The 26,945-nt window shown below is 40.7% G+C and overlaps 2 long non-coding RNA genes across 2 annotated transcripts in view; both read right to left on the bottom strand.

The window, feature by feature from the left end:
* The window catches only part of LOC146581840 (uncharacterized), a 64,863-nt gene that overhangs the window by 9,820 nt on the left and 28,098 nt on the right, over positions 1-26,945 (bottom strand). The window lies entirely within an intron of this gene.
* Positions 12,305-16,209, bottom strand: LOC146581841 (uncharacterized). Its single transcript, XR_014893940.1, has 4 exons — positions 16,076-16,209; positions 13,976-14,030; positions 13,624-13,719; positions 12,305-13,075 (listed from the first exon to the last, which is right to left on the bottom strand). It is a non-coding gene; the product is annotated as an uncharacterized LOC146581841 (long non-coding RNA).

Raw genomic sequence — 26,945 nt, 5'->3', positions numbered from 1 at the left:
TGAAAAAGTGTTTGCACCAGCTGATTCCCTGTTGTTTTGCATATTTGTCACATTTACATGTTTCAGATGATGAAACAAATTTGTATTTTGTATTTACTTTGATTATCTTTGTCTAATAAAACTTCAAATGATGATTTCATTGATTAAAGAGAGTGGGGAGAAAAGTTATCCAAACCTATCTGTTCCTGTGTGAAAAAATAATTGCCCCTCCTGTTAAATCATGAATTAACCACATTTTTTGGAAAGGTAAGTTCAGTTTCACTGACTCTCTGGGACTCTCCACCATGTGACCCTGGAACTGAAGAAGCTTCTCGGATGAGAGGTGATACGTCTTCAAGACACTTTTCTTTTCAAGCTCCTTAGATTCAGTTTAACTGAACATTCTCAGGCTTGATTACTGGCAAATCTGTTGAACCAAGAAATCAGTTAAATGCAACCTGTCTAACAAAGTGAAGCAGGCTAAAAGATCTCAACACATCACGCCACGATTTAAAGAATCACCTGAGAGTCACTGACATCTCTCAGTCTGGACAAGCTTACAAAGCCATTTCTAAGCCTTTGGGACTCCAGTGAACCAAGTTGAGAGCCATTATACAATAATGGAAAAAACAATGGTGAACCTTCCCAGGAGTGACCGGCCTACCAAAATTACTCCAAGAGCGCAGCGATGACTCATCTCGGAGGAACCCAGAACAACGTTGAAGAACCAAGGCTTCACGTGTCTCCGCTAAGGTCAGAGTTCATGAATAATCAGAAAGTGTCTGGGTTTAGGAGGCAATCTGTTTTTACTTTTACAGAGAGCCATGTAGGGTTTTTTTTCTCTTAATGAAATGATAAATAATAAATAAATAAGCACCTTAATTTAGATACTGCATTTTGTGCTTACTTATGTTATCTTTGTCTAATATTTATATTTGTTTGATGATCTGAAAAATTTAAAGTGTCACAAATATTTAAAAAAAAATTGGAAATCAGGAGGAGGGCAAACACTTTCACACTACAGCTATTTATTCACCTTTCAGTCACTTTAATTTTAAATCTGTGTAATTTTAATTCTGTGTATATACTGTATATTCTGTGTATTTATTATCTCACTCCTATTGCCTGTTTATGACCTGTCCTCATCTTCAACGCCATGCTGCTCTGTTGTATGTTAATTGCCCCTTGGGGATAAATAAAGTCTTTCTGATTCTGATTCTACTGTACATCCAGGTCACCTTTGAACAGTCTGCAGCTTGGCTCCTATTGGATGTGGTACATGCCTGCCTCTGTGGATCTGGTGCTTAGAGTCGGTTGCTCTTAGCCTTGTACAGTGCCAAACACACCACGCGTCCAACAATCAATGTGTGAGGACTCACAGTCTTTAGTGTAGTCAATCCAGGTGGTGCTCAGGTTGGTCTGTCATGAGAGCAGATCAATGCTGATCATGAAGGATCTCTACGTCTCAGCCTGTCAGGATGAGTGTGTGCTGTGATCAGCCACTTTGTTTCCATTGTAAATCAAACACAGCCCCCTGAAGAAACAATATGACGAAAATGAGGTTCATTGTTCCTATTCCTGATAATTTCTTGGTTATGTGTGTGTGCCCTCTCTCTAACTATTTTGCTGTGGTAATATTTCTTTTCATTTCTGTATGTGAACAGACTGCGCCAGCACCGAAGTCTGCAGAGAGCATTATAAGGTACAGTAAAAAGAGGGAAAGAAAGAAAGTGGAAGCAGTAAAGTCCCAGGAGAGCGCACTGGCTGGGAGGACATGACAGGCATCTTGGAGTAGCATCCTCAGTCCGTATGTTGCCTGTCAGGCGACAAAGCTTCGCCCTGTTGCACACACACCCTGGAGAACGGAGATTTATAACACAGCTGTTCTAAACATGGCTGGAAAACAGATACACATGCATGGAAAAGCACACGGAGAGGAGGGATTTACAACTGAAATGCTGTTAACATGGGGCCTGTTGAGGAACACATGCAAGAGCGGTTTTAAATCCTGAGTGCCGTCTTACGCTGAAGCCACGAGGTACAAATCTCACATGCTGCTCAGTAACATGCTTCACTCTGCACACGTTTTTTTTTCCGTAGGATGAAGTCACATGGTTTTGCATAACTGTTATTTCTCCTGAGGATTGAAGCAGACATGAGGAGGCTCTGCCAGTCATGACAGGATCCGTTTCCACACACCTTAGAGATATCCTTAATTGGAACATACGTCCCATGACACTCTGCTAAAGGCTGCTTCTCCATTTAGTTTTTAACCTTATTTTTTGCTCCACAGCTCGTTGCCCCAGTAACAGTTTACATGTGTTTATGCAAAGTATTAAGTTTTGCTGTTGACACATAAATGGGAATAAATCCATTAAGTCTATTGCATGTGTGTGCCATTGGAGTAGGGCTTTTGTAAATAAGGCAAATACACAATAGAAGCTGTGGAATATTATATAATACAAAGAATTATGTTGGTTAATTACAGACTCATTTCCCCACATGGTGGGTACCACTGGAGATGTCAAGGAACCCAGTGGGCACGAATCCAAAATAAGTGCCCACCTGAAGTCCCACGAGGATGAACTCGGTTGGTCCATTCAAATGAATCGTGGACATTTTTATGGTGCTTTGGATGCTGAAAAGCTTTGTGATGACTTTGACATGAGTCCTTTATTCTTGAAGTTCAGATGCAGTGTCATAATCACAGATCATCCAAGGACACAGAAAAGCCTTAAAGATGCCAAATGCTGATTACACCCCTCACATTAAGTTTTGGTCTCAGATATCTGACATTCTTTTGCATAGCGTTAACACTGCTGGTCTTCTGCAGCACAGGTGTTGGCTTGTTCTCAGCAGGGTGAGGATATCCAAAATCCCAAAGTGTTTGTAACTGGCTTGCACTGTGTGACCCTCACATCAGCAAGCAAATGAATGAATTTACTGAGGATGTTTGAAAGGTACAGCATTATAGCGGCTACCTTCCTGTAGAGTTGCTGATCACTATAAATTACGTTGTGATGTCCTAGCATGTGCTTCTCTCAAATGTCCTTGTAAAGAACCCACGGCACACCCGACCACACGTTCGTGCTTTTCAGCATCCTTTATTAACTCACGCCCGGCCACAGTCCCACATTCATTAAGCTGGATAATGTGAGGGAAAGAACGTTATCTGCTCAGCAAAGGATCAAACACATGACTGTCTGAGGCATCGAAGATCAAATGACAAGTGACCAAGAGCCCCGAGTAGCAGTTTTTACTCATGAATACATTAGAAAGCAAAGAATCTGGAACTAACCTCATGTCTTGAAGGGTTCTGGTTAACTCCGGTAGATCAAATTCATCGTCAGTGATGACCTAGTCCCAACCTGAACCCGAGCTCTGTGAACCTGAGAAAATAAAAAAGGACTGATGATTTAAAATTCACAGTTACAGACCTGAGAAATGCTGGGAATCCGTTTAAAGTTTTATTGTGATTTCAGCATAAAAACCGAGAGGTCACCTCGAAATCAGCACATAGGAAGCACGGGGAATGAGTCAGTTTTTATTTTACACTGGTCTCCTTGTCTCGCTCAATAATATAACCAGTGGAATGCACAGAAAGTTTATTCTGTCTGGATTTCCAAGATGGCGGCGCGCACAGACGCAGCGGCTCACTGCTCCTCACGTTCGGTGTTTTGTTTTTTACTTTCTCTACGTGTATCTGTGTGGATGTGTGTGCTTTTTATCATTATACATCGAGTAGAGTCCACCTACAGTCGTCAGGACCTTTTGAGTTTGGGATTACGCTGTGCAAGGAGCATTACATCGGACTACCACCACTTTCACAGCATTCCGGAGGACATAATAAGAGCTCCAGGGTCTCCGTGGTTGGTTCTTCCCAGCGGCAAGACAAAGAGGAAACGTAAACAAAGGAGGCGAAAGCGTGGCTGCAGGGCGGGTCCACTAGCTCGGCTAAAGAAACAGCCATTTAAGCCACCGCTTCCGAGTATTTTCCTCTCCAACGTCAGGTCCATAACCAACAAAATCGACGAACTGAGATTACAAATTGCAGTCAATAAGTGTGTACGGGACAGCAGCATAATATTACTCACAGAGACTTGGCTGCAGCCATCAATTCCGGACTCGGCTATTGAGCTAGCAGGCCGCACGGTTCACCGTCACGACAGGAACGGCCACTCCGGTAAGATCAAAGGAGGGGGTTTATGCATCTACACCAATGACAGCTGGTGCAAAAACACAAAGACTGTAGACAGCCACTGTTCCCCGGATTTGGAATACTTGACTGTGAAGTGCAGACCCGTCTACATACCTCGCGAGTTTACTGTTGTCATGGTAACGGCCGTGTATGTACCACCCGATGCTAATGCTAACTCTGCCATGGAGGAGCTGCACAAGACAATAAGCAACCAGCAGAACTCCCATCCAAACGCAGTGCACATTATAGCTGGGGACTTCAACCATGCTGATTTAAGGTCAGTATTCCCCAGATTTGAACAGCATATTAAATGTGCAACGAGGGGGAAAAACACATTGGATAAAGCCTACAGCAACATCCAAAAAGGCTACAGAGCAACCCCTCTACCACATCTAGGTTTGTCAGACCACATGTCCATGCTGTTGATCCCTGCATACACTCCCATTAGGAGAAGAGCCCCCCCAGTCACAAAAACTGTGAAAACCTGGCCAGAAGGTGCATCACATCAGCTGCAGGACTGTTTTGAAAACACGGACTGGAGCGTGTTCGAACATCAGGACCTTGAAGAGCACACAACATCAGTGCTCTCATATATTAACTTCTGTGTCAACAGTGTCACTGTGGACAAACGTCTCCGGGTGTATTCCAACCAGAAACCCTGGATGACTAAAGAGGTCCAGGTCCTGCTGAAGCAACGTGACGCCGCTTTTAGATCCGGTGATGGTATGCAGTACAGTGCAGCCAGATCTCAGTTGAAAAGAGGCATCAGAGAGGCCAAGGCAGCGTACAAGAGAAGGATCGAAGACCACTTCACCACCAACAACTCACGACAGGTATGGCAGGGAGTTCAGCACTTAACCAACTACAAACCTGGCAATACCACGTTGACTGAGGGTAACGCGGAGCTTGCAGAGGAGCTGAACCACTTCTTTGCACGCTTTGAGGTGAAGGGACCAGAGGCAGCAGCAGCAAAAACATCGGACAGCAGCAGCCCAAGCCTCATAGTGCAGGAATATGAGGTGAGGCGCACACTGAGGGCAGTGAACCCCAGGAAGGCCACCGGACCAGATGGGGTAACCGCAAAGGTCCTAAAAGAGTGTGCAGACCAGCTGGCTGGGGTCTTCACTAAGATCTTCAACACTTCACTGTCCCAGTCCTGCATCCCGCCGTGCCTAAAGTCAGCCACAATTGTCCCACTGCCAAAGCGTACTAACATTAGCAGCCTCAACGACTACCGACCAGTTGCTCTAACACCTGTTATAATGAAGTGCTTTGAGAAACTGGTCCGACGTCACATCATGTCCTGCCTGCCACCCACACTCGACCCGCTCCAGTTTGCATACAGAGCTAACAGATCAACTGAAGATGCCATTGCTACAACGCTCCACACCACCATCTCTCACCTGGAAGTGCAGGGCCGTTACGCCAGGCTGCTCTTTGTTGACTTTAGCTCTGCTTTCAATACGATACTCCCGGACAGACTAATAGATAAACTGCTGGAAATTGGACTTCCTTCCACCACCTGCCGCTGGATCAGAGACTTCCTCTCAGACCGTGTACAGAGAGTTAGAGTGGGGCCTCATCTTTCCTCAGCCCTCAGCCTCAACACCGGCTCTCCACAAGGCTGTGTACTGAGTCCCCTACTGTACACTCTGTACACACATGACTGTGTTAGTTCCCACCCAGACAACACAGTCATCAAGTTTGCAGATGATACCACTGTGGTGGGGCTCATCTCAGGGGGAGATGAGACTGCATACAGAGCTGAAGTTCAGAGGCTGTCAGATTGGTGTGCAGACAACAACCTGGATCTCAATACCACCAAAACAAAAGAACTGGTAGTTGACTTCAGAAGGAGGAAGTCCGAGCTGCAGCCTGTCAGCATCAACGGGGAGTGCGTGGAAAGGGTCTCCAGTTTCAAGTTTCTGGGTGTGCACATAGACACAGACCTCCAATGGAGCTCTAACACCTCTGCGGTCTTAAAGAAGGCCCAACAGCGTCTCCACTTTCTGAGAATCCTCAGAAAAATGGACCTGAAGAAGGAGCTGCTGACCGTCTTCTACCGCTGCTCCATTGAAAGTGTGCTGACATATTGCATCGGTGTGTGGTTCTCCAGCTGCACCACAGCACACAGAAAGGCACTCCAGAGGGTCATCAACATGGCCCAAAAAATCATTGGACATCCTCTTCCCTCCCTGAAGGACCTGTACAGCACTCGCTGTCTCAAGAGGGCACGCAGCATCCTACGGGACTGCACACACCCAGGACACCGGGTGTTTAAGCTGCTGCCGTCTGGCAGGAGGTTCAGGCTGCTGAGGTCCCGAACAAATAGACTCAAGGACAGCTTTTACAACAGGGCAATAGCCCTGATCAATGTAAATAGCTGACCTGACTGGATACCTCCCTGGACTTTTTAGGGGGAGGTAACAATGTTTAAAACGATAACAATAATATTTATATTTATAACAAGGTGCAATAATAATTAATGTGCAATAATAACAGTGTGCAATACACATACACTTATTCTTCTTTTTTATACTAAGTTAATATACTGTGTTGTGTTGTTTGTTACGTTGTGATGTGTCATATCGTGTCGTGTTGTGTTATATGTAGTGCCGACGTAGGACAGTTTTTCCAATTTCATTGTACTACTGTACTATGTATGACTGTGCAATGACAATAAAGAGTTATCTTATCTTATCTTATCTTATCTTATCTTATCTATAAGAAGTATTCTTAGGACTGGACTGAGAAGATATTTTGAAACTTTTTGTGAAGCTTCAGATTTGTTGGATACAACATCCTTGCCCTGTTTTGTTATGCTGTCCAGATAACTTGTGTTCTTTAATAGCATGTTTCCCACATATCATTCCACATATGACATATTTTAGGGAAACCTGAGAAGCAAAGAACAGTCAAACAACAGAGCATAATGACCTTGGGAGATGCTAGCATTACAGTCAGTACACTGATGGATACATATGCATGTCATGCTCTAAATACAAAGGCTTCTCTCTGCGGAGAACAATTCTCATTGGACCTCATTCAAATGCACAATCTGGTAATAAGGAAGACAAATGAACACTGAAATACAAATCTTTAAACAGAATAATAATAATAATGAAAGAGGATCCTGCTCAGTTATTATCATTATTATTAATAAATAATCATTAAATTTAAATAAGTTATTTATAGAGGAGAACATATTAAAATAAAGAACTTAATAACTCAGGTACTTTAATGTATCTTTTTTTTTAAGAGTAGCTGAATCTCTCTCTCTCTCTACACATACACATATACATATACACATATACACATACACATTAACACATATACACATATATATATACACAACAACAACAACAACAACACCCAGCACGCCCCTGCGGGCGGTTTATCCTTCAAGCTCGGGTCCTCTACTAGAGGCCTGGGAGCTTGAGGGTCCTGCGCAGTATCTTAGCTGTTCCCAGGACTGCGCTCTTCTGGAAAGAGATCTCCGATGTTGTTCCCGGGATCTGCTGGAGCCACTCGCCTAGCTTGGGAGTCACCGCACCTAGTGCTCCGATTACCACGGGGACCACCGTTACCTTCACCCTCCACATCCTCTCGAGCTCTTCTCTGAGCCCTTGGTATTTCTCCAGCTTCTCGTGTTCCTTCTTCCTGATATTGCTGTCATTCGGAACCGCTACATCGTTCACTACGGCCGTCTTCTTCTGTTTGTCTACCACCACTATGTCCGGTTGGTTAGCCACCATCATTTTGTCCGTCTGTATCTGGAAGTCCCACAGGATCTTAGCTCGGTCATTCTCCACCACCCTTGGGGGCATCTCCCATTTTGACCTCGGGACTTCCAGGTTATACTCGGCACAGATGTTCCTGTACACTATGCCGGCCACTTGGTTATGGCGTTCCATGTATGCCTTGCCTGCTAGCATCTTGCACCCTGCTGTTATGTGCTGGATTGTCTCTGGGGCATCTTTACACAGCCTGCACCTGGGGTCTTGCCTGGTGTGATAGACCCCAGCCTCTATGGATCTTGTACTCAGAGCTTGTTCCTGTGCTGCCATGATTAGTGCCTCTGTGCTGTCTTTCAGTCCAGCTTTGTCCAGCCACTGGTAGGATTTCTGGATATCAGCCACCTCCTCTATCTGCCAGTGGTACATACCGTGCAGGGGCCTGTCCTTCCATGATGGTTCCTCGTCTCCCTCCTCTTTCTTGGGTTTCTGCTACCTGAGGTATTCACTGAGCACTCGGTCAGTTGGGGCCATCTTCCCAATGTATTCTTGGATGTTCGTTGTCTCATCCTGGACTGTGGTGCTGACACTCACCAGTCCCCGGCCCCCTTCCTTCCGCTTAGCGTACAGCCTCAGGGTGCTGGACTTGGGGTGAAACCCTCCATGCATGGTAAGGAGTTTTCTTGTCTTTATGTCAGTGGCTTCTATCTCCTCCTTTGGCCAGCCTATTACCCCAGCAGGGTACCTGATCACGGGCAGGGCGTAGGTGTTGATGGCCCGGATCTTGTTCTTACCATTCAGCTGACTCCTCAGGACTTGCCTGACCCTCTGCAGATACTTGGTGGTTACAGCTTTCCTAGCAGCCTCTTCATGGTTCCTCCCATTCGCCTGCGGGATCCCCAGGTACTTGTAACTGTCCTCTATGTCTGCAATGTTGCCTTCTGGTAGTTCAATCCCCTCAGTTCTGACTGCCTTCCCTCTCTTTGTTACCATCCGACTACACTTCTCCAGTCCGAACGACATTCCAATGTCATTGCTGTATAGCCTGGTAGTGTGGATCAGTGAATCGATGTCTCGTTCACTCTTGGCATACAGCTTGATGTCATCCATGTACAGGAGGTGGCTGACAACTGCTCCGTTCCATAGCCAGTATCCGTAGCCAGTCTTGTCAATGATCTCACTGAGGGGGTTCAGGCCTATGCAGAACAGCAGTGGGGACAGAGCATCTCCTTGGTAGATCCCGCACTTGATGGTGACTTGTGCTATGGGCTTGGAGTTGGCCTCTAGTGTTGTACGCCACATCCCCATTGAGTTCCTGATGAAGGCTCTTAGGGTCCCATTGATCTTGTACAATTCTAGGCATTCCAGTATCCAGCTGTGGGGCATTGGGCCTTTGGGTCATAGGCCTTCTTGTAATCAATCCAGGCAGTGCACAGGTTGGTCAGTCTGGTCTTGCAGTCTCGACTGACTGTTCTGTCTACCAGTAGCTGGTGTTTTGCGCCTCTGGTATTCTTGCCAATTCCTTTCTGTGTCCCGCTCATGTATTGACCCATGTGCCTGTTCATCTTAGCCGATATGATGCCTGACAGGAGCTTCCATGTAGTACTGAGGCAGGTTATTGGTCGGTAGTTGGAGGGGACCGGTCACTTCTTGGGGTCCTTGGGGATCAGGACCGTTCGACCTTCGGTTAGCCATTCCGGGTGTCTCTCGTTAACTAGCAGCTGGTTCATTTGTGCTGCCAGACGCTTGTGGAGTGCAGTCAGCTTCTTCAGCCAGTAGGCGTGAACCATGTCGGGCCCTGGTGCTGTCCAACTCTTCATACTGGAGACCCTTTCTTGGATATCTGCCACTGTGATGGTTACTGGACCCTGTTCAGGGAGGTCGCTGTGGTCTGCCCTCCGATCCTCTAGCCACTGAGCATTGCCGTTATGGGTTGCGTCCTTCTCCCATATGCTCTTCCAGTATTGCTCCGTCTCCAGCCTTGGTGGTGCTGTTCTCTTATTGTTCCCTTGCCACTGAGAGTACACCTTTGCTGGTTCTGTGGAGAACAGCTGGTTTATTCTCCTGCCTTCTATCTCTCTGGTGTACCTCCTCAAGCGGCTGGCCAAGGCTGTGAGTCTTTGCTTGGCAGTTTCCAAGGCCTCAGGTATGGACAGCTTGCTGTATTTCTTAGGCATTGTAATTGAAGTGCTTTTCCTCCCTGGGCGCCCGAGTCTTGCTAAAAAGTCTTAAACCCTAAAATATGCAACATGAGCATCAATGAGCTGTCAGAGTTGTATTTGTTATCCTTCTACTGTGATTCAGGCCGCTCCAAGCATTAAGTCTGCTCAAATAAAATTAGATGGATGTACTAATTTGACTACTTACTCTAATAATAATAATAATATGTGAGATTAAATGAACAGGGTCATAAATTTAATTACACTCGCCTTTACTGAAGAACTGAGCCTTCAGAAATAAATCCCATTAAACATAAAATATTTTTCAAACCTGGGAACCTTCGACCTTCTTCGTTTATAAATGCAGAGTACTGTTGCAGTCCACAGTAACTGTGAACAAATTGTGAAAATGAAGCGAATCAGAAAAAATATCACCAACAAAAAACCTTCAATTTAAATCCAGAGAAACACCCAAAGCTACAAACAGTAGTGAAAGTGAAAGAAACCAAAAAGTAATGCAGCTTACATTCCTCTTATGCTGTGCAGGCTTCAGGCAGAGCGCACACCATTTCTGATGCGCACACACACACACACACACACACACACACACACACACACACACACACACACACAGGGTCTAATATTGGAGTTATTAATTGAGAAAATGACTTTGACGCTGGTTTGACAGTAGTGCAGAACAGAGCAGAAGGCAGACCTAATCACTCCGGCCCTAAATGGATTCATTATGAGGACCAGCCTGACATGCTGCTACAGCTGCTACTGCAATGCAGAAGGAAAGGCAGGGTGGGGGTGACTGGGGCCTAATCCAGCACAATGACACCTATAAAATCGACTTTTACTTCCTGACAGGGCATTACACTGAGCTAAGAGTCTTGTAGAAAGACAGCAAATACAGTATTTAGGTTTGAACTCTGGGACTCAAACAGGTTTTCTTGGCTTTGCCTTTTGTTTAGATGACAACGTTTCTTCAATCAGCATGATTGACCTGCAGCACATGTCAGGACACTGAGCTACTATTGATCATATCATTTTGATATTCATGCAGGGGTACATAACACCTAACAAATAAAAGAGCTTTCCGATTTTGATGCTAAAGTTGCAAAAATTGACAACCTGCTTATTATGTGGAGATGTTCGACACTCCTCGGTGGAAAGAATGCACTGAAGGAGAAGTGAAAAAAAGCAAATCCTCGAGGAATGAAACATAAAAAGGATTTTGTGCAGCAAAGATATTGATTCTCTGCTTCCTTGTTGATCATCTCACAACCCTGAAGATTATGTCCTCTGGGTTGGGAACCAATTACCTCTGCTCATGAGATATATTTAGTTTTTTTTTAGTAAAGTATAAAATAAAAACTCTTTCATGAGTGACTCTTCCAATCAGGGGCAGAATTTGATGACAGCATTTTTTTTATTTTATTGTGGATTGTTAAAATTGCTTGGGGTTAAGATGTGCATGGCGTATAAGGTGGTGGAATAAAAACCAGTAGCTGTTCTAAAAACTAAAACTGACGTTTACTTAAAAATTTTGAGGCAACACTTTTACACTTAAAAATATTTAGTAGATTGGAAACCAGTCAAATCTGTTCAATATACTTGATCAATTGAATAACTAAAGCTTAAACATATTAAGTTGAAATTAATAATTGTAGTTGTTACACAAACGTGAAAAAATTGAGTAAATAACACTGACATGCTTGGTCAGTGTAACTGAAATATACAGGGTGGGCCATTTATATGGATACACCATAATAACATGCACTGTAAAACCTAATAAGTTCACAGAACTCAAAAATTGTTGTGTAACAGATTACACAACAATTTTTTAGTGATGTTTTTAAAAGTTTTAAGTTTAACTACAATAAAAATTATAGTTGCAGTTGCCTTAAATTACCTCAATGTTAACTCATAAATGTTGATATTCCTCAACTTATAATTAGGGAGTAATAAACTCAAAATGTTCAATTTTTTCAACTTAATTAAGGTGGGAAATACACTCAAAATATTTTACATATTGCAACTCATACGATGTGGGAAATAAACTCAAACTTTTTCATATTTTCTAACTTATAATATGGGAAATAACACTTAAAATCTTCAATATTTTTTAAAATACTGTGGGAAATACACTTACAAATAATTCTAAACTGTTTACCCAGTAAATTATAATCAGCTAAAAGTGTTAGAAAACATGAAAGTAACAACACTAACAATTTAACAACTTTTTATTAAACACAATGTGCTTTTAAAAAGGCACAAACAACAGAGCTCACTCATAAAAAAGTGCTTCATAAATAAAACAAGAGAAAAAGACTCCAAGGGTCTCCATCTCAATTCTAAAATTCAATAACATTTTCAGTATTAACAGCAATTGCAGCTATTAGAACATTGATGCATTTAACACTTGCTGTACCTTGACAGCTGCAGCTCACTTTCTTTTTTAAAAATACATAAAAAAAACAGTACTGGTTTCCACTGCTGTACTTATAGGGAACAAACATCAAGGCAGTGCATTTACGTATTAGGCAACAGAACATTAAACATGAATAGTGAACTGAACAGTCATTCATCTTAAATGTGAGGTAGAAGAGGCAAATGATTAGGAAAAAAACAAACAAAAAAGCTTCCTCAATACTCAGCTTAACAAGTAGTCCATTCTGAGTGATTCACTCATTGAACAAATCATTCTTCAGCATCAGTAGACGCCCTTTCAGTGGTTTGTTGTCCTCAAGGCACATCACAACCTTTTGGATAAATGTGAATGTAAGCTCAAGTTTCTTTGGGTATTGTAGGTCTAATGCATAGATGTACCCAAAGAGCAGGAGAAATGACTCAGCCAGATTTGTGGGACCATTCACAAGTATTTCATCCTCAACGACAATGCAGATGCTTTCGGGACTGAAGAGGGCCGAATCAGTAGTGTCATCCGTGACAACTGTCAGCAGAGCCACAGGAGTGTCAGTGAGGTCTGGACCATCTGCTGACTGCAAAACAAAAATAATACAAGAATGAGTTCAGCCCCACAAGGACACAAATCATGCTATTGATTAGAGGTGTGAATCTTCATAAGTCGCACGTTTCTTTTAGGATTATAATGTCAACGATTTAATTTGATATTGCGATACATCATGATGCATTACAATAATCTTAATTTGGGTTTGGTTTCAAAACATATGTGTAAATAAATGTTTTCAATAATAAATATATGCCAAGATATTTGTTTTTGTTATTTACCAAACATTTCTCTGACCACAACATGGCACCTCCAAAAAAATAGAACACTTGAATTTTAAAAAGGGAGATAGTTTTTATCTGCAGATTTTTTTTGTATAATAATCTTTCAACTATTTTCATGTTTTCTGGTTTATGCGTAACAATCTTCTTGCAATCTTATTCAACAATAGTTGATATATGGGAGAAAACAAGTCAGATGAGGACTGTGTTGAACATCCTTCCTGATATACAGTACACCCTGGTTCTCCTTGAGTTCTGAGCAATGTCATATGGTTGATGCTGAGGCCAGTACACTTACATCACAAGTCCTGAATAACGTGGAGGCATCTTCACGCAGGTACACAGGAAGTGCACGAAGGATGAGGGCCCGTCTTGTATTTACATCATGCTGTTCCTAGATGAACACACAATATCTATTAGAATAGTATTTACACAAATGCAGAGTAAAAACAAAGTGTTGGATAGCCATGTTCTGATTGTCATTGTTATAGATCAGGGGTGTCCAAACTTTTTGTGTAACGGGCTAAACCTGTCAATCTAGAAGGGTAACCCAAAAAAAATCTAAAAATTTTGAATAATTCAAGGCAAAATTCTCTAGTTTCTTTGTATTTATTTTTTATTTAAATTGGGACACAAATTATAAAACTCACCCACTGACAACTGGTGAAATGTTGACTCTCTGTAGCGCTCTTTGCAGTCTGATATCTGTAAACAATATGTGCACAAAGACGACTTATTAATGTTCAAAAACATTTCTTGCACAGCACACACACACAAGTAGTCAGCTGATCTCATCTGATGCAGATCTGCTCCTTGATCAAGTGACATTTGCCCGGATTTTTGGCACGAGTGACGTCGAATCAGCACCGCAGCTGGATGGCCCGATTTACATACCCAGCGCAGCTGATACTCACCACAATAATTTACTAAGATTATATGCACTCCTGTTATTAAGTCCAGTTCAGTCTGTTAATGTTAACCGTTTCAAACTAATGTTGATAGGTGTGTTGCTAAGCTTAATAACTTAAATAACAAACTTGAAATTTACCCGTCCTATTTTCCCTTTTATTGTTTTTTCTCTGTGCTGTAAATCTTCTGTCTAAGAAGAAATCTGAGGCTGCTGTTCTGAAAATAAGCTACCAAAGCTTTTTCTGAATGAATCAATAAAGATCCATTTATGGAAAGCTGTGATGAAAGCAGTTTTGTCTTTAATTATATTCAACAATATAACATATTCGACCACTTTTAAGTGATTTTGTGATCTTTAATACACTTTAATACACTAAAGTTAAGGTTATTTACCTAATTTCTAGTAAGTAGCCCTCAGTGAAAAAAGTTTGGACACCCCAGCCTTACAGGTTAGGGAGTATTTGTGATCCGCACAGTCTGCATCAATGATTCTTTCTTAGCCTGGGAGCAGAACGCGGCTCTTTATTTTCATTTCATTTCAATTTATCTAGCAAAGATCGATAGGGTCTGGCTTAAAGGTGTCAAGGAGGCGCCTCAGTCTGGCTGGTTGAGCCTTGTCGAATTAGCGCGAACAATTTAGCTGAACTTCGTTCGTAGCACCGAGTTCGACCAGTGTATAATGTTAGGCTGAATCAGGCGATGCATTTTTCCGCAAGCCTTGACTTGTAGAGCTCGCTTAGTGGAATTCGAGATTATCTCACAACCACACATTTGAGACTACGAAAAAATACAAACGTGTCTAATTACCATCATGATAACACACTCATGTTGTTTATTATTGTTCGCTTCATGCTAGCACACACACACAGCTCAACAGCGTAAACTACTGACTGTGTAACACGGACACTTATTGAAATAAGTATACTCACAATACGCACGTACATTACCGGTGTTGTGCCAAAAAGTGATTGTCTGCCAAAAACTGATTTCCAGTGTTTCTGTGTATTTTTTATGTGTAATATCTTTACGTATGTTCGTAAATAGACTTCAGTGAACAGGGGATACAAAGGGGTTACATAAAGAATTAAAAAAGTATCTGTTTTTTAAGTATCTTTACAACTTGTACTTACATTATAACCAATCCGGTCCTTTATCCCCACTTAAAATATTTTTACAGAACTATTGTAATATTTGCTGCCGTTTCTGCTGTCCTGTTGGGCAACTTACTCTTACAAAATACATTTTTAATGTTAATGAGATTTTTTTTTACTGCATAAATAAAGGTTATATAAAAGTCGCTGCCAAAAACTGATTGCGGCTTGTATCTTGTTACACGAATGTTGTTTGTGGCTCAAGATGACTTTATGTCATCCATAAGGGATGCATTTGACATATGTTTAACATATTATAGCCCAACAAGTTACTTATAGCACTTTAAATATGAGCAATCGCTTTTTGGCAAATACCGGAAATCAGTTTTTGGCAGACAATCACTTTTTGGCACAACACCGGCGAATACGACAACCAGTGGAAAGTTTTAGTAGAAAGTTCAAATGCATGGAGCTAGAACTGCCACCGTCAACTTCCCGGGCAAGAATACAATGCATTATGGGAAATGTTGTCCCCCACGGAAAACCGCCAAAACGTTACATCATTCTAATTTGAAATAACATTACGTATTTGTCACATTAGGAAACTTCTAAAATTACAATTACTTGGATTCGAATTCATTTATAACAAACATTCACTGTGCACAAAGTACGAATATATTTCCAGTAAAAAATAAAAAAGAATGTTTATCGAAATTAAATTTAAACAAAACAAAAACACGTTAGACTTACCAAATTTAGGGCAGTTGATGAAAAAAAATAAGGTGGTGGTCGTGGTGGGTTGAAGTTGGGGACTCTTAATCCACACGGGCTGGCCAAAACTTCCCCGTATCAAGGTAAATTCAAGATGGCTGACTAAGCTTTCCTGAGGGAGCGACAAGACTCCACCCACCAGAACGTCACTAATATATGCTTCTTAAACTTTTTGAGCGTTCCAAAAAATTTAGCTAAAAAATATTGAGCCCTATTCAATTAAAGCTGCATAAAAGCCAACAGAGCTCAATACTTTATAGTTTGCTCAACTACAAAACGACATTTGAGTGTTATGAGCTTATTAGTTATGAGCTAGAACAACTGTTAGGGATTACAGTGTGGGAATGGTTGGTGATATTAAAGTCCTGTTTGTGGCACATTAGTATATGTGAGGGGGCAAACTCCTCAAGATGGGTGGTGACCATGGTGGCCATTTAGAAGTCGGCCATCTTGGATACAACCTTTGTTTTTTCAATAGGAAGAGGGCCATGTGACACATCAAACTTATTGGTAGCAGTCTCCTGGAAAGTGGATTGGTCATCGTGGGCCAGTTGAATGGCCCCCAAGTTCTCCCGATCTGACCCCCTTAGAAGGCAATTGTCTATGGTGTGAAGATATGAGACGTGCAGCACCTGAAACTACAGATACTGGATGCCTGTGCTGGCATTTCTCCTGCGGTGTTGCTATCAGTGTGTGAAGAGTGGGAGAAGAGGGTTGCATTGACAATCCAACACAATGGGCAGCACATTGAACACATTTTATAAGTGGTCAGAAATGTGTAAATAACTCATGAAAGAATAAAGTTACCTTTGAAACCAAGCACACCATTGTTTTTCTTGTGACATTACCAATAAGTTTAATGTGTCACATGGCCCTCTTCCTATTGAAAAAACAAAAGTTGTAATCAGGATGGCCGACTTCTAAATGGCCACCATGGTCACCACCCATCTTGAGGAGTTTGCCCCCTCACATATACTAATGTGCCACAAACAGGACTTTAATATTACCAACCATTCCCATTTTATTACGGTGTATCCATATAAATGGCCCACCCTGTAGATGGTCAGTTAATCCAAAATTTTGTTCCATTTTCTTAATATTGTAAACTGAATGCAATATAATCAAAATTGTACTTAATATTAAATATGGTAAATGGCCTGTATTTGTATAGTGCTTTACTTAGTCCCTATGGACCCCAAAGCACTTTACACTACATTCAGTCATCCACACACTGGTGATGGCAGCTACATTGCAGTCACAGCCACCCTGGGGCGCACTGACTGGCCCTCTGACCACCACCAGTAGGCAACCAGTAGCAACCAAGACTGTTGGTGCCGGGGCTTGAACCAGCAACCTTCCGATTACAAGACAAACTGCCAACTCTTGAGCCACGATCGCCCCCTAACATTCAAACATGAATGTTATTGTATTTCACTGGTAGTTTAAGTCTACAAAACCAAACAAACTAATATGTAGTTGTGTGTTTCATAATACATGTGATAGGTTTGTAGCTTGAACCCATCCGCTGGAACGTTGAAGACAATATAATTACACTGCAAAAGAAGACACAAGTAGGCAAAGTTCTTCATGTTTCTCGTGCACGGGAGAGACCGGACAGGTGCCGTTCCTTCGCTTGACCCCAGTTGCTCTCGTTCGTTCTCCCGTAACACTGTTCTTTTATTGAGGTTACATGAATATGCATAGGTTCATTAACATATGACGTCTACATACAAACAAAGAGTACCTTGCCTGTGTGTGTGTGTGTGTGTGTGTGTGACTTCCTTAACCTGCTGGTCTGGAAAATCCAACAGTTCATCTAAACAAAAAGCACTTAGACTAGAACAGACGTAGCTACGTTAATCCTACCATAAAACAATAAAACATGGTACGACCTCTCCATGCTCCTAGGATGTAGGTGTGCATTCCAGTGTGGAATACACACCAAGCCTTTGCAGCCTGCTAAAGATCACAGTCCTATCACTACACAATTGATTATACACCTCTAAGCATATATGGTTAAATATTTCTAAGCATAAATGACAATCAACAATACAAAACCTAACAACATGTATGAAAAATGACCACATGTTAACATTTTTCCAAATGAAAATTTAATTTTCATAAACATGGCAATAACTCGCAATAAAGAAGCACTAAAAAGACAAGAGCCTTTTCCCTTTTAGCTCAAAGCCTCACATACTTGAAGGATAAATGTCAAACCAGGAGAGCAAACACAAACGCTCAGAGTATTTGAAAAACAAAATGAACAAAACAATGCAAAAGGCTCATGGTACTCAATTACTTTACGTTATCGTGTTTTACTTACACTTTTCAGTTGTAGTAAATAATATTGATTTGAATAATTAATGATTTTAGTACGAGATACTGATCAGTATAGATACCTATTTCTCACATATTTTGATTCAAATTTAAACAAAAATATTAAGTACATGCAAAGAAGGTATTCTGTGAACCACATACTGAATTTCTTGTCTGAGATAAATGTAAATAAATACCTTAATTTAACACAAACACATACGTTAACATTTTAGACATTTATTTCAATTTATCAAACTCAAATAATTACTAAAAGGATATTCATAGATTTTATCAGGCTCATCTAACTTATATTTATAGTGATATTTACTAAGCCTCTGAATTACTTTTTAGAGTGGCCTTCTTTAGGGCTTATTTGCTGATGGGCAGTGCATCATCAGCATGTTGCAAAGCGCCGAGGTAGGTTAAAGCATGCCAGGACTTCTGGAGGGCCCTTGTCCCAAATAGTTCACTCCCCAAGCAGTCACAATTTACCACACAGTATCACTTCAGCTTCTCAGCAGCAGAGGGCACTCTGTGTGAAGCAGGTGTTTATGAATATATACATTTTTACAATGGACAGTGCAAATGTTTCTTACTGTTGACCAAACATTTGTCATCATGAATACTCATTCATATCTTGCCTGCTAAGCTACAATCACAAATTTTCAGATTTCTCTAAAAGAAGAATACAGAGACACAAAGATGAAAAATTTTCTATTACTTGAATATAACTGAATCAAAAGTTACAATGCATAAGATTTTTATAGAACATGGTTTTTGAAGTATGACTTTTTTCAATAAAACTTTTTAATAGAACTGTTTTCAGAAACTTTAAATCTTTAAAGGTGTTGTTTTCATTCTAAACGCAGTTTTCACATATGAACTGCAGAAAATGTAAGGAGAGGTGCAAGGTTAACCTTTGTCCCATTTAGGGGTTAAAGTGGGCAGGTGGATGATCTCCAAGATCTGGTGTAGCAGTGCAGCATGAAGAAATGACTCACTTTACAAATCATCATTTCTGTTGTGAGCTCCAGGAGATTTGCTTTCTTTGTGGACCGGCCGCTGTTCTGGGGTTTATGGGACACCAGCTCTGTGGATTCAACCATCAACAGTCTGTAGTATGTAGAGTACATTACATGAGCCATCATGGCGGCTTTCCAACTCGTGGTCAGTATACCTATAAAATGGAATTTGACCACGGTTACTAAAGAACATCATCAACTTAAATTCAAACAGATGTCCCCTTCCATAGTTCTTCTAGAAACCGGTCCTGTTACATAACACACCAGGGCACTTACTTGGAAGTACTTAACAATTCAATTTCATTTTAATGTTTAACAGGACAGAAAAACTGCATGTACAAAATATTCAGTGAAATTATAAAATTCTCTTAAATGTTTGGCAATTTTCTCTACAAATGCAGTTTCCAATCTTTGTGTGTTTCCTCTCAGAGTGATACTTCTACCACTGTGTCTCTGTTTGCGCTGTGGCAGGCAGGATGTAGGACCCAAACGCAGGACTCACAACACATGACTATAACTGAAAACAGCAGTTTCATTGCTGCAAAGTCCTCCATAAAATCAACTCACAAAAAACAAACCAAAACCATGAACATGGAAACTCACAACTGAAACACTGGGAAACTGCAAACTCAACCTAGACAACAAGAAGACAGACCTGGAACTGAGAGCTAGGAATTAGACAGGACCACAAGAGAAACACACAGCAGAGAGCATGTACAACACAACAACAGACAGAGGAAAACACATAAGCTCTGTCCCAAAGTCTAGGCCGCATCCTTCGGAGGAGTGACGCTGAAAAACTAGTTCATGCATTTATTACTTCCAGGCTGGACTACTGTAATTCATTATTATCAGGATGTCCAAAAAACTCCCTGAAAAGCCTTCAGCTAATCCAAAATGCTGCAGCAAGAGTACTGACAGGGACTAGAAAGAGAGAGCATATTTCTCCTGTTTTGGCTTCCCTTCATTGGCTTCCTGTTAAATCCAGAATTGAATTCAAAATCCTGCTCCTCACATACAAGGTCTTAAATAATCAGGCCCCATCTTATCTTAATGACCTTGTAGTACCATATCACCCTATTAGAGCACTTCGCTCTCGCTCTGCAGGCCTACTTGTTGTTCCTAGAGTATTTAAAAGTAGAATGGGAGGGAGAGCCTTCAGTTTTCAGGCCCCTCTTCTGTGGAACCAGCTTCCAGTTTGGATTCGGGAGACAGACACTATCTCTACTTTTAAGATTAGGCTTAAAACTTTCCTTTTTGCTAAAGCATATAGTTAGGGCTGGACCAGGTGACCCTGAATCTTCCCTTAGTCATGCTGCAATAGACATAGGCTGCCGGGGGATTCCCATGATGCATTGAGTGTTTCCTTTCCAGTCACCTTTCTCACTCACTATGTATTAACAGACCTCTCTGCATTGAATCATATCTGTTATTAACCTCTGTCTCTCTTCCACAGCATGTCTTTTATCCTGTCTTCCTTCTCTCACCCCAACCGGTCGCAGCAGATGGCCGCCCCTCCCTGAGCCTGGTTCTGCTGGAGGTTTCTTCCTGTTAAAAGGGAGTTTTTCCTTCCCACTGTTGCCAAAGTGCTTGCTCATAGGGGGTCATATGATTGTTGGGTTTTTCTCTGTATCTATGAAGCGCCTTGAGGCGACTTATGTTGTGATTTGGCGCTATATAAATAAAATTGAATTGAATTGAATTGAATTGAACCGGCCTTCGCGGTCTACGTGGGCCGGGTCCTTGGAAGACCGAGAAGGCCGGAAGTGTGAGGCTGTAAAATGGGACGGTCTAGTCTTCAGATTTGCGTCACTGCTGTCTCGGTGGAGTTTAATAAACTCAGCTAATAAACTCTGCTCCTCGCTATCTAAAATATAACAGGACACTGGTGTAAATTCTCAACCGTCTCACACTTCTGTTTAATCACTTTCTGTTTGACGTTTATGCAGCTTTGTGAAAACCCCGGAGGAACCCTCCCGAGGGATTAATAAAGTTTTATTTAATCTAATCTAATAACTTTGATCTCAGCCAAACCGATTTACTCAAAAACAAATAAAACACTGAAAAAAGTCAAACAATTACATTTTTAAGTTATCTGAGTAGCGAGTAGTATGTTTAACCTGAGTAGTGAAAGACCGCGGGGGTCAGTCTGTCAGAATCTGTGCTTGGCTCAGTAAAGAAGCTCAGAGATGTTCTTTTCACTTTGAACCCTGGATCAGAGCCCTTACATTTACCTTACAGTGCTCATATCATCTATATTCTGTGCATTTCTTCCAGTGGTTTGTTAGCGCTCTGCCTTGTTTATTACCAAATACTTTTAAGTAAAGCAGACACACATCCCAGGTGATTTAAAAAGTATTGTTATCGTGTTTACCCAGATTGTCACCATGGTTATAGGAACAAGACTTTCCAATGATGAATAAAGGCCCAAGTTAATAAAAGCAAAGGAACAAAGAAAAGTGAAAAAGACTCAGCTGAGCTAAACATTTGTGTTCTTACTTCGACCAGTGTAGAGTTGAATATTAATCAGACTGTAACAGTGTTACAACAGCAGTGCTGTTCTGGTTAGTGGCTGGGATCATCTGTATGTTTGTGTCACAGTTTTCCCTGCGACTCCTGTCTTTAGCCAAAGTCCAATGATCTTTGGTGACCAGTTTCAGGGCAGTTACACCTGCAGCTACAGTAACTATTCAAGAAATGTGTTCTGCTCTTGATCAAGCAAAGGATTTCAAGACTTATTCTTCCATAAGACAAAGCCCAGTTAGACAGGTGAGTGTGCACTGACTGAGCCTCAGGTCACATTTCAGGTAAGTCTTTGTTGTTCTTGTCAGGGAGGTGAGAGTATTCAGTTTCTTCACAGGGTCGAGTTCCTGTAAGCGTTCTTGTGCAGGTTTCAGCTTGGCTAAGTGTTTCTCTGTCTGCCGATGATATTGTTATTGTCTAACTTTGTAGTGACACAGATACACACTGTGTGCATATACATCTTCCATCTGACTCAGTCGTTCTTTGCTTTTGTAAGCTGTTATATGTGTGTGTAAAAACAGTTAATGGGAACAACAGGCAAATAAGATACAACAGGTATTTACATAAGATCAGAGCTTTAATGCTATTTGTGTAAGCATCAATCATACAGCCATTAGATGTCAGCAATGGTGGGTAAGTTACTTTAAAAAAGTAATTAATTACTAATTACTTAATCAATATTGTATTTAAAATACTTATCTAATTACTGTGTCTGAAAAGTAACTTAATTACTCAATAACTTCTTAAAATCCCTATAAACCTTGAGTGGACAAACAATAGAAATTAAACTCTTTAAATAATAAATATTTTTTTAAAGACGAAGACTCTACAGTACGCAGTAGTGGCATCTCTTCCACAATGTAGTCTGCAATCATTTTTTAAGCTCACCTTCAGACACTTTCTGTGCTGCTGAAGTAAAATCAGTTTTTGCTACTTAGCAGGAGTTGCTGTGGTGTTATCCATGGATGATGAACAAGGATCACTTAGAAGTGTTCGTCTATGCTCTCGTGTCAGGCGCTTCAGTAGATTACTTGTGCTATTAACAGCAGCCGATAGTTTTTACATATTGCTGTAATGTTCTTGTCTGCTTGTTTCAGAAAAGTGAAGAGACGGGAATATGTCCATTTCATAAAACAGCCACTCGCTTCAACAGAGTCCGACAGCTTCCGCTTTAGAATATGACTGTGCAGCAAACTGGCGCGAAATGACGTGCAGCTGCACTACAGCGATGTTAAAGCGGCAGAGTTTACTTTTACCTTTAGAAAATAAATTATTGAAATTAAATAATGATATTCAGCGAGTTTAATTATTTTACAATGTAACGCAAGTACATTGTAAGTAACTGTAATTAAAATACCTAAAACTGAACAGTAATCAGTAACTCTACTTTTTCAGTGGAAAAGTAATTTAATTACAGCATTACTAAGTAACGCGTTACACCCAAGACTGGATGTCAGACACCATGAATAATGGTCGTGTCCAAATTCATGGGCTGCATCCTCCTGAGGACGCATTTGTAGGCCTATTAAGTCATAGCGATGCGCCGAAGGCTGGCCAAATTTGAAGACTCTCTGCTGAATGCAGCCGACAAATGTGTCCTCCTTTTCCCCGAATTTGAAGTATGGGTCAGGTGTGTCCTTCGTGGCCCACCATATCCCAGAATTCATAGCACAGCCCAGCCAATTCCAGTTTTCAACAATGGCGGCCGCTACTAAGTTTTAATATTACTCTTATTAATCTTTCTGGGTCACAAAATAAACTTTTAACATATTTTCAGGCAAGAAAGTAGGTGTGTAAACTTCAAATATCTGCTCGGTTTATCAAGACGTCCAATGTTATTGGAGACGTCTGTTACCCACCAGCTCGATAGCTAGCCGGGAGCTCGAGGGTGACTAGAGCCGCTGAGAATGGCAAACTCCTGGCACATCCTTTTCAGATCTCCGCCAACTTTTACTACTCAGGTTAAACGTAATATATAAGTCACTTAGACAACCTAAAAATGTTATTGTTTGTCCTTTTTCAGTGTTTTATTTGTTCCTGAGTAAATCAGTTTGGCTGAGATCAAAGTTATTAGATTAGTTTAGTAAGATTAGCAAGAGATTAGTTTTTACACAGCTGAGTAAACGTCAAACAGAAAACTGATTAAACAGAAATGTGAGGTGGTCGAGATATAACTCCAGTGTCCTGTTATATTTTAGATAGCAAGGAGCAGACGGCCAAGTTTATTTAACTCCACCGAGAAAGCGATGACGCAAATCTGAAGGCTAGACCGTCCAATTTCACAGCCGTTTACTTCCGGTCAACCTGACTGAGGATGCAGCCCATGAATTTGGATACTTCTAAAAATGGTGATCACAATTCAAAACATAGATCAGTATGTAAGTAAAACATCTCTACAGGTCTTTTCTCAGCAGTGTGATTTCCATGTCATTCCTTTATTTCACCTCTATATCAGAGACATGCACACCATGTTTGATGACTATTACAGTGACTTTGTTAGTGTGTCAGACTTTCACAGCCTGCATCAAAGCAAAGTATAAATTCACATGTGCACATTTACACATGTGGCACAGTAAGAATATCTTCACCCATGGAAGGCTCAGAATTTGATGGTAAATAATGTTCAGTATATTAGGCACTAGAGGTCGAGGATCACACGTAGTCTGCGACAGTTTAAGAGGAGTTCCCTCACAAGTCCAAAACACTCACCTCCTCCCACTTTCACAGTGGGTTTGCTCATTTTTGTTTCACAAATTTGCATTGCTCTTAACAGGTGTTGATCGGGTGGCAATCAGTGGTTATACTGTTAACCTTTCTGTTTTGATAAAAGAGCAAAGTCACAACATTCTCCTGAAGAAAGAATTGTTTATTTAGATTATATCCATGTATATTTAATACACGACAAAATTTCAGTTTAAAAAACTGCGACCGTACATCAGATAACATTAGATTAAAAGACCTGAATGGAATCCAAGATGAGCCAAGTTGGACATAAACCGTGACATATTAAAAAGTAAATTATGCTACACTTCTTGCCAAGAGGGAGATGACAATCAAGTTTTATTACAAATATTAAAAGGATCTCCCGATTGTGTAGCTGTGTGTGGCCAGAATGACCAACACATACAGTGGGCACTCTGCATATTAAGGCATCACAGGTGTCAAGCACACTGATTAAATGATGAAGAAACAGTGCAATTCGCATCCAGTAATTTCATGTCCTGATACATGCAGACACTTTTTATAAACCACATATCAAAAAAAAGGATTGGTTGCTGGTAATTGCACACCTCATTTGATTTGTCAACACATTTCCAACCATCTCCATTAATGTTAATGACTTTCGGGTGCCCTTGCAGTGGAGCGGAGCCATCTCTCTGGTGAAATGCACCGATAAAATTTACAAAGTGAGCAATAATGGATGGTTCTTTCTTTTTGTACTGGGTGATTAGGCTAATGTGCTTTTAATTGGTAGACGTGAGCGTCTTTTGTTAAGGTTTGCAGATTTAGTGCAACAGAGTAGACAGGAGATGCTTTAAACAAAGAACGGAAACGCACCTCAGTTTTCAGTTTTTTTCCTGGAACAATTTAAAATTATTATTATTATTATCATTTACCAATCTATGAATTTTCAAATGTAATAATCGGCAAAAAACATTTTTAGCACATTATCATTTTTTGATTGAGATATTAAATTACATTCGATTACTTTCATTTCTGACCAGAAAATATTGCTTTACTTGTTGAATGTTGAATGATTAATTTCTGACTTCTCAGTAAAGGCCAGTGTGTTGCCTTCAATTTGTGAATAAAAATATAATTTCAGTTCAGTAAATTTAGTAATTTGTTCTTTCAAAGATGTTTTTGACAGATTTCTAAAATATTTATGTTTTGTTCTTATGACAGACGTTTAACAGTGTGGCATTATGTATTTGTTACATTTGAAGAAACAACAATGAAGTTCTGGATACTTTCTCCCCTCAGATACTTACTGTACACAATAAATATTTTATTTGTATTTAAATGTAATTGCTTACATTTTGTGGCTTATATGTTTGTTTGTTTATTGTTATTTTTTATTTGTTTATGTTTATTATTAGTAATTGTATTCTACCATGTTTCCTGTTCCTTCCTTTCTTATTCTTTCTTTTTCGGTTTCTTCTGGTTCGCAGTATTTCTGTTCTCTTCTGTTTTGTTTCTGAATTCAGTAAGAAAGTGAAAGTATTGTAAATTTTTTATTGATGACAAAAATACAGATTTTTCCCCCAACACCACTCAGGGTTTAAAAACAACACAACTCAATAACTGCCTTGGTTCAAGTAGTAAATTAGATTTAAATTACATAAGGTAATGGACTGCTAAATTACTGTGTTGCTTTTTTAGGACTCTTGCTCATCATCATATTTATAAATAATCTTTGTTATAATTTATTAAATGCTTTGTTGTTTTTATGCAGATGACAGTTATCTATTATACTTCCTCTGTTACACTTCTCCGTTTTGGCTTTGATGTAGTTCAGTCCAGTTTAACTCAGCTGGAGTTCAACGTTCACATGACTGATAAAGAGAAATGTAATGTGCTGTCTCGGCTAAAAATTCTGAAATACCCTTTTAGACACATGTAAATGTTGACCTTTAATGTTTAGCTCAGTTATTCTCTTTATCTTCACTGTCTTAGGGTTACTTGCCTTGAGTTGTCTACAGGTCAAACGGTAAGCAAACTTCTCCAGATCTTCTCAGCTGCAAACACAGACTTACTTTGTAGTATAAGGGTATCTGGTATCTGGATTTGCTTACCCTAACGTGGCAGTCAGGATAACTGGTCGCATCGACTTGTTAAGTTAACGCAGGGTTCACCCTGTGTGTCCACATGACACGAGTGGTCATCAACTCGAAACTGGGCATTCCATTATCCATAGTCTTCCCAGGAAAACGATCCCTATGAGAACTACAGCAGAAACATTAGAAAACAGTCATTTAAAATCT

Source organism: Mchenga conophoros, linkage group LG2, assembly GCF_057382185.1.
Source record: "Mchenga conophoros isolate Kocher_MC1m ecotype Shallow Benthic linkage group LG2, M_conophoros_male_GT1.1, whole genome shotgun sequence".
Taxonomy (NCBI): Eukaryota; Metazoa; Chordata; class Actinopteri; order Cichliformes; family Cichlidae; genus Mchenga; species Mchenga conophoros.
Note: the sequence above shows the minus strand (reverse complement) of the source record. Positions and strands in the feature narration are given on the sequence as shown.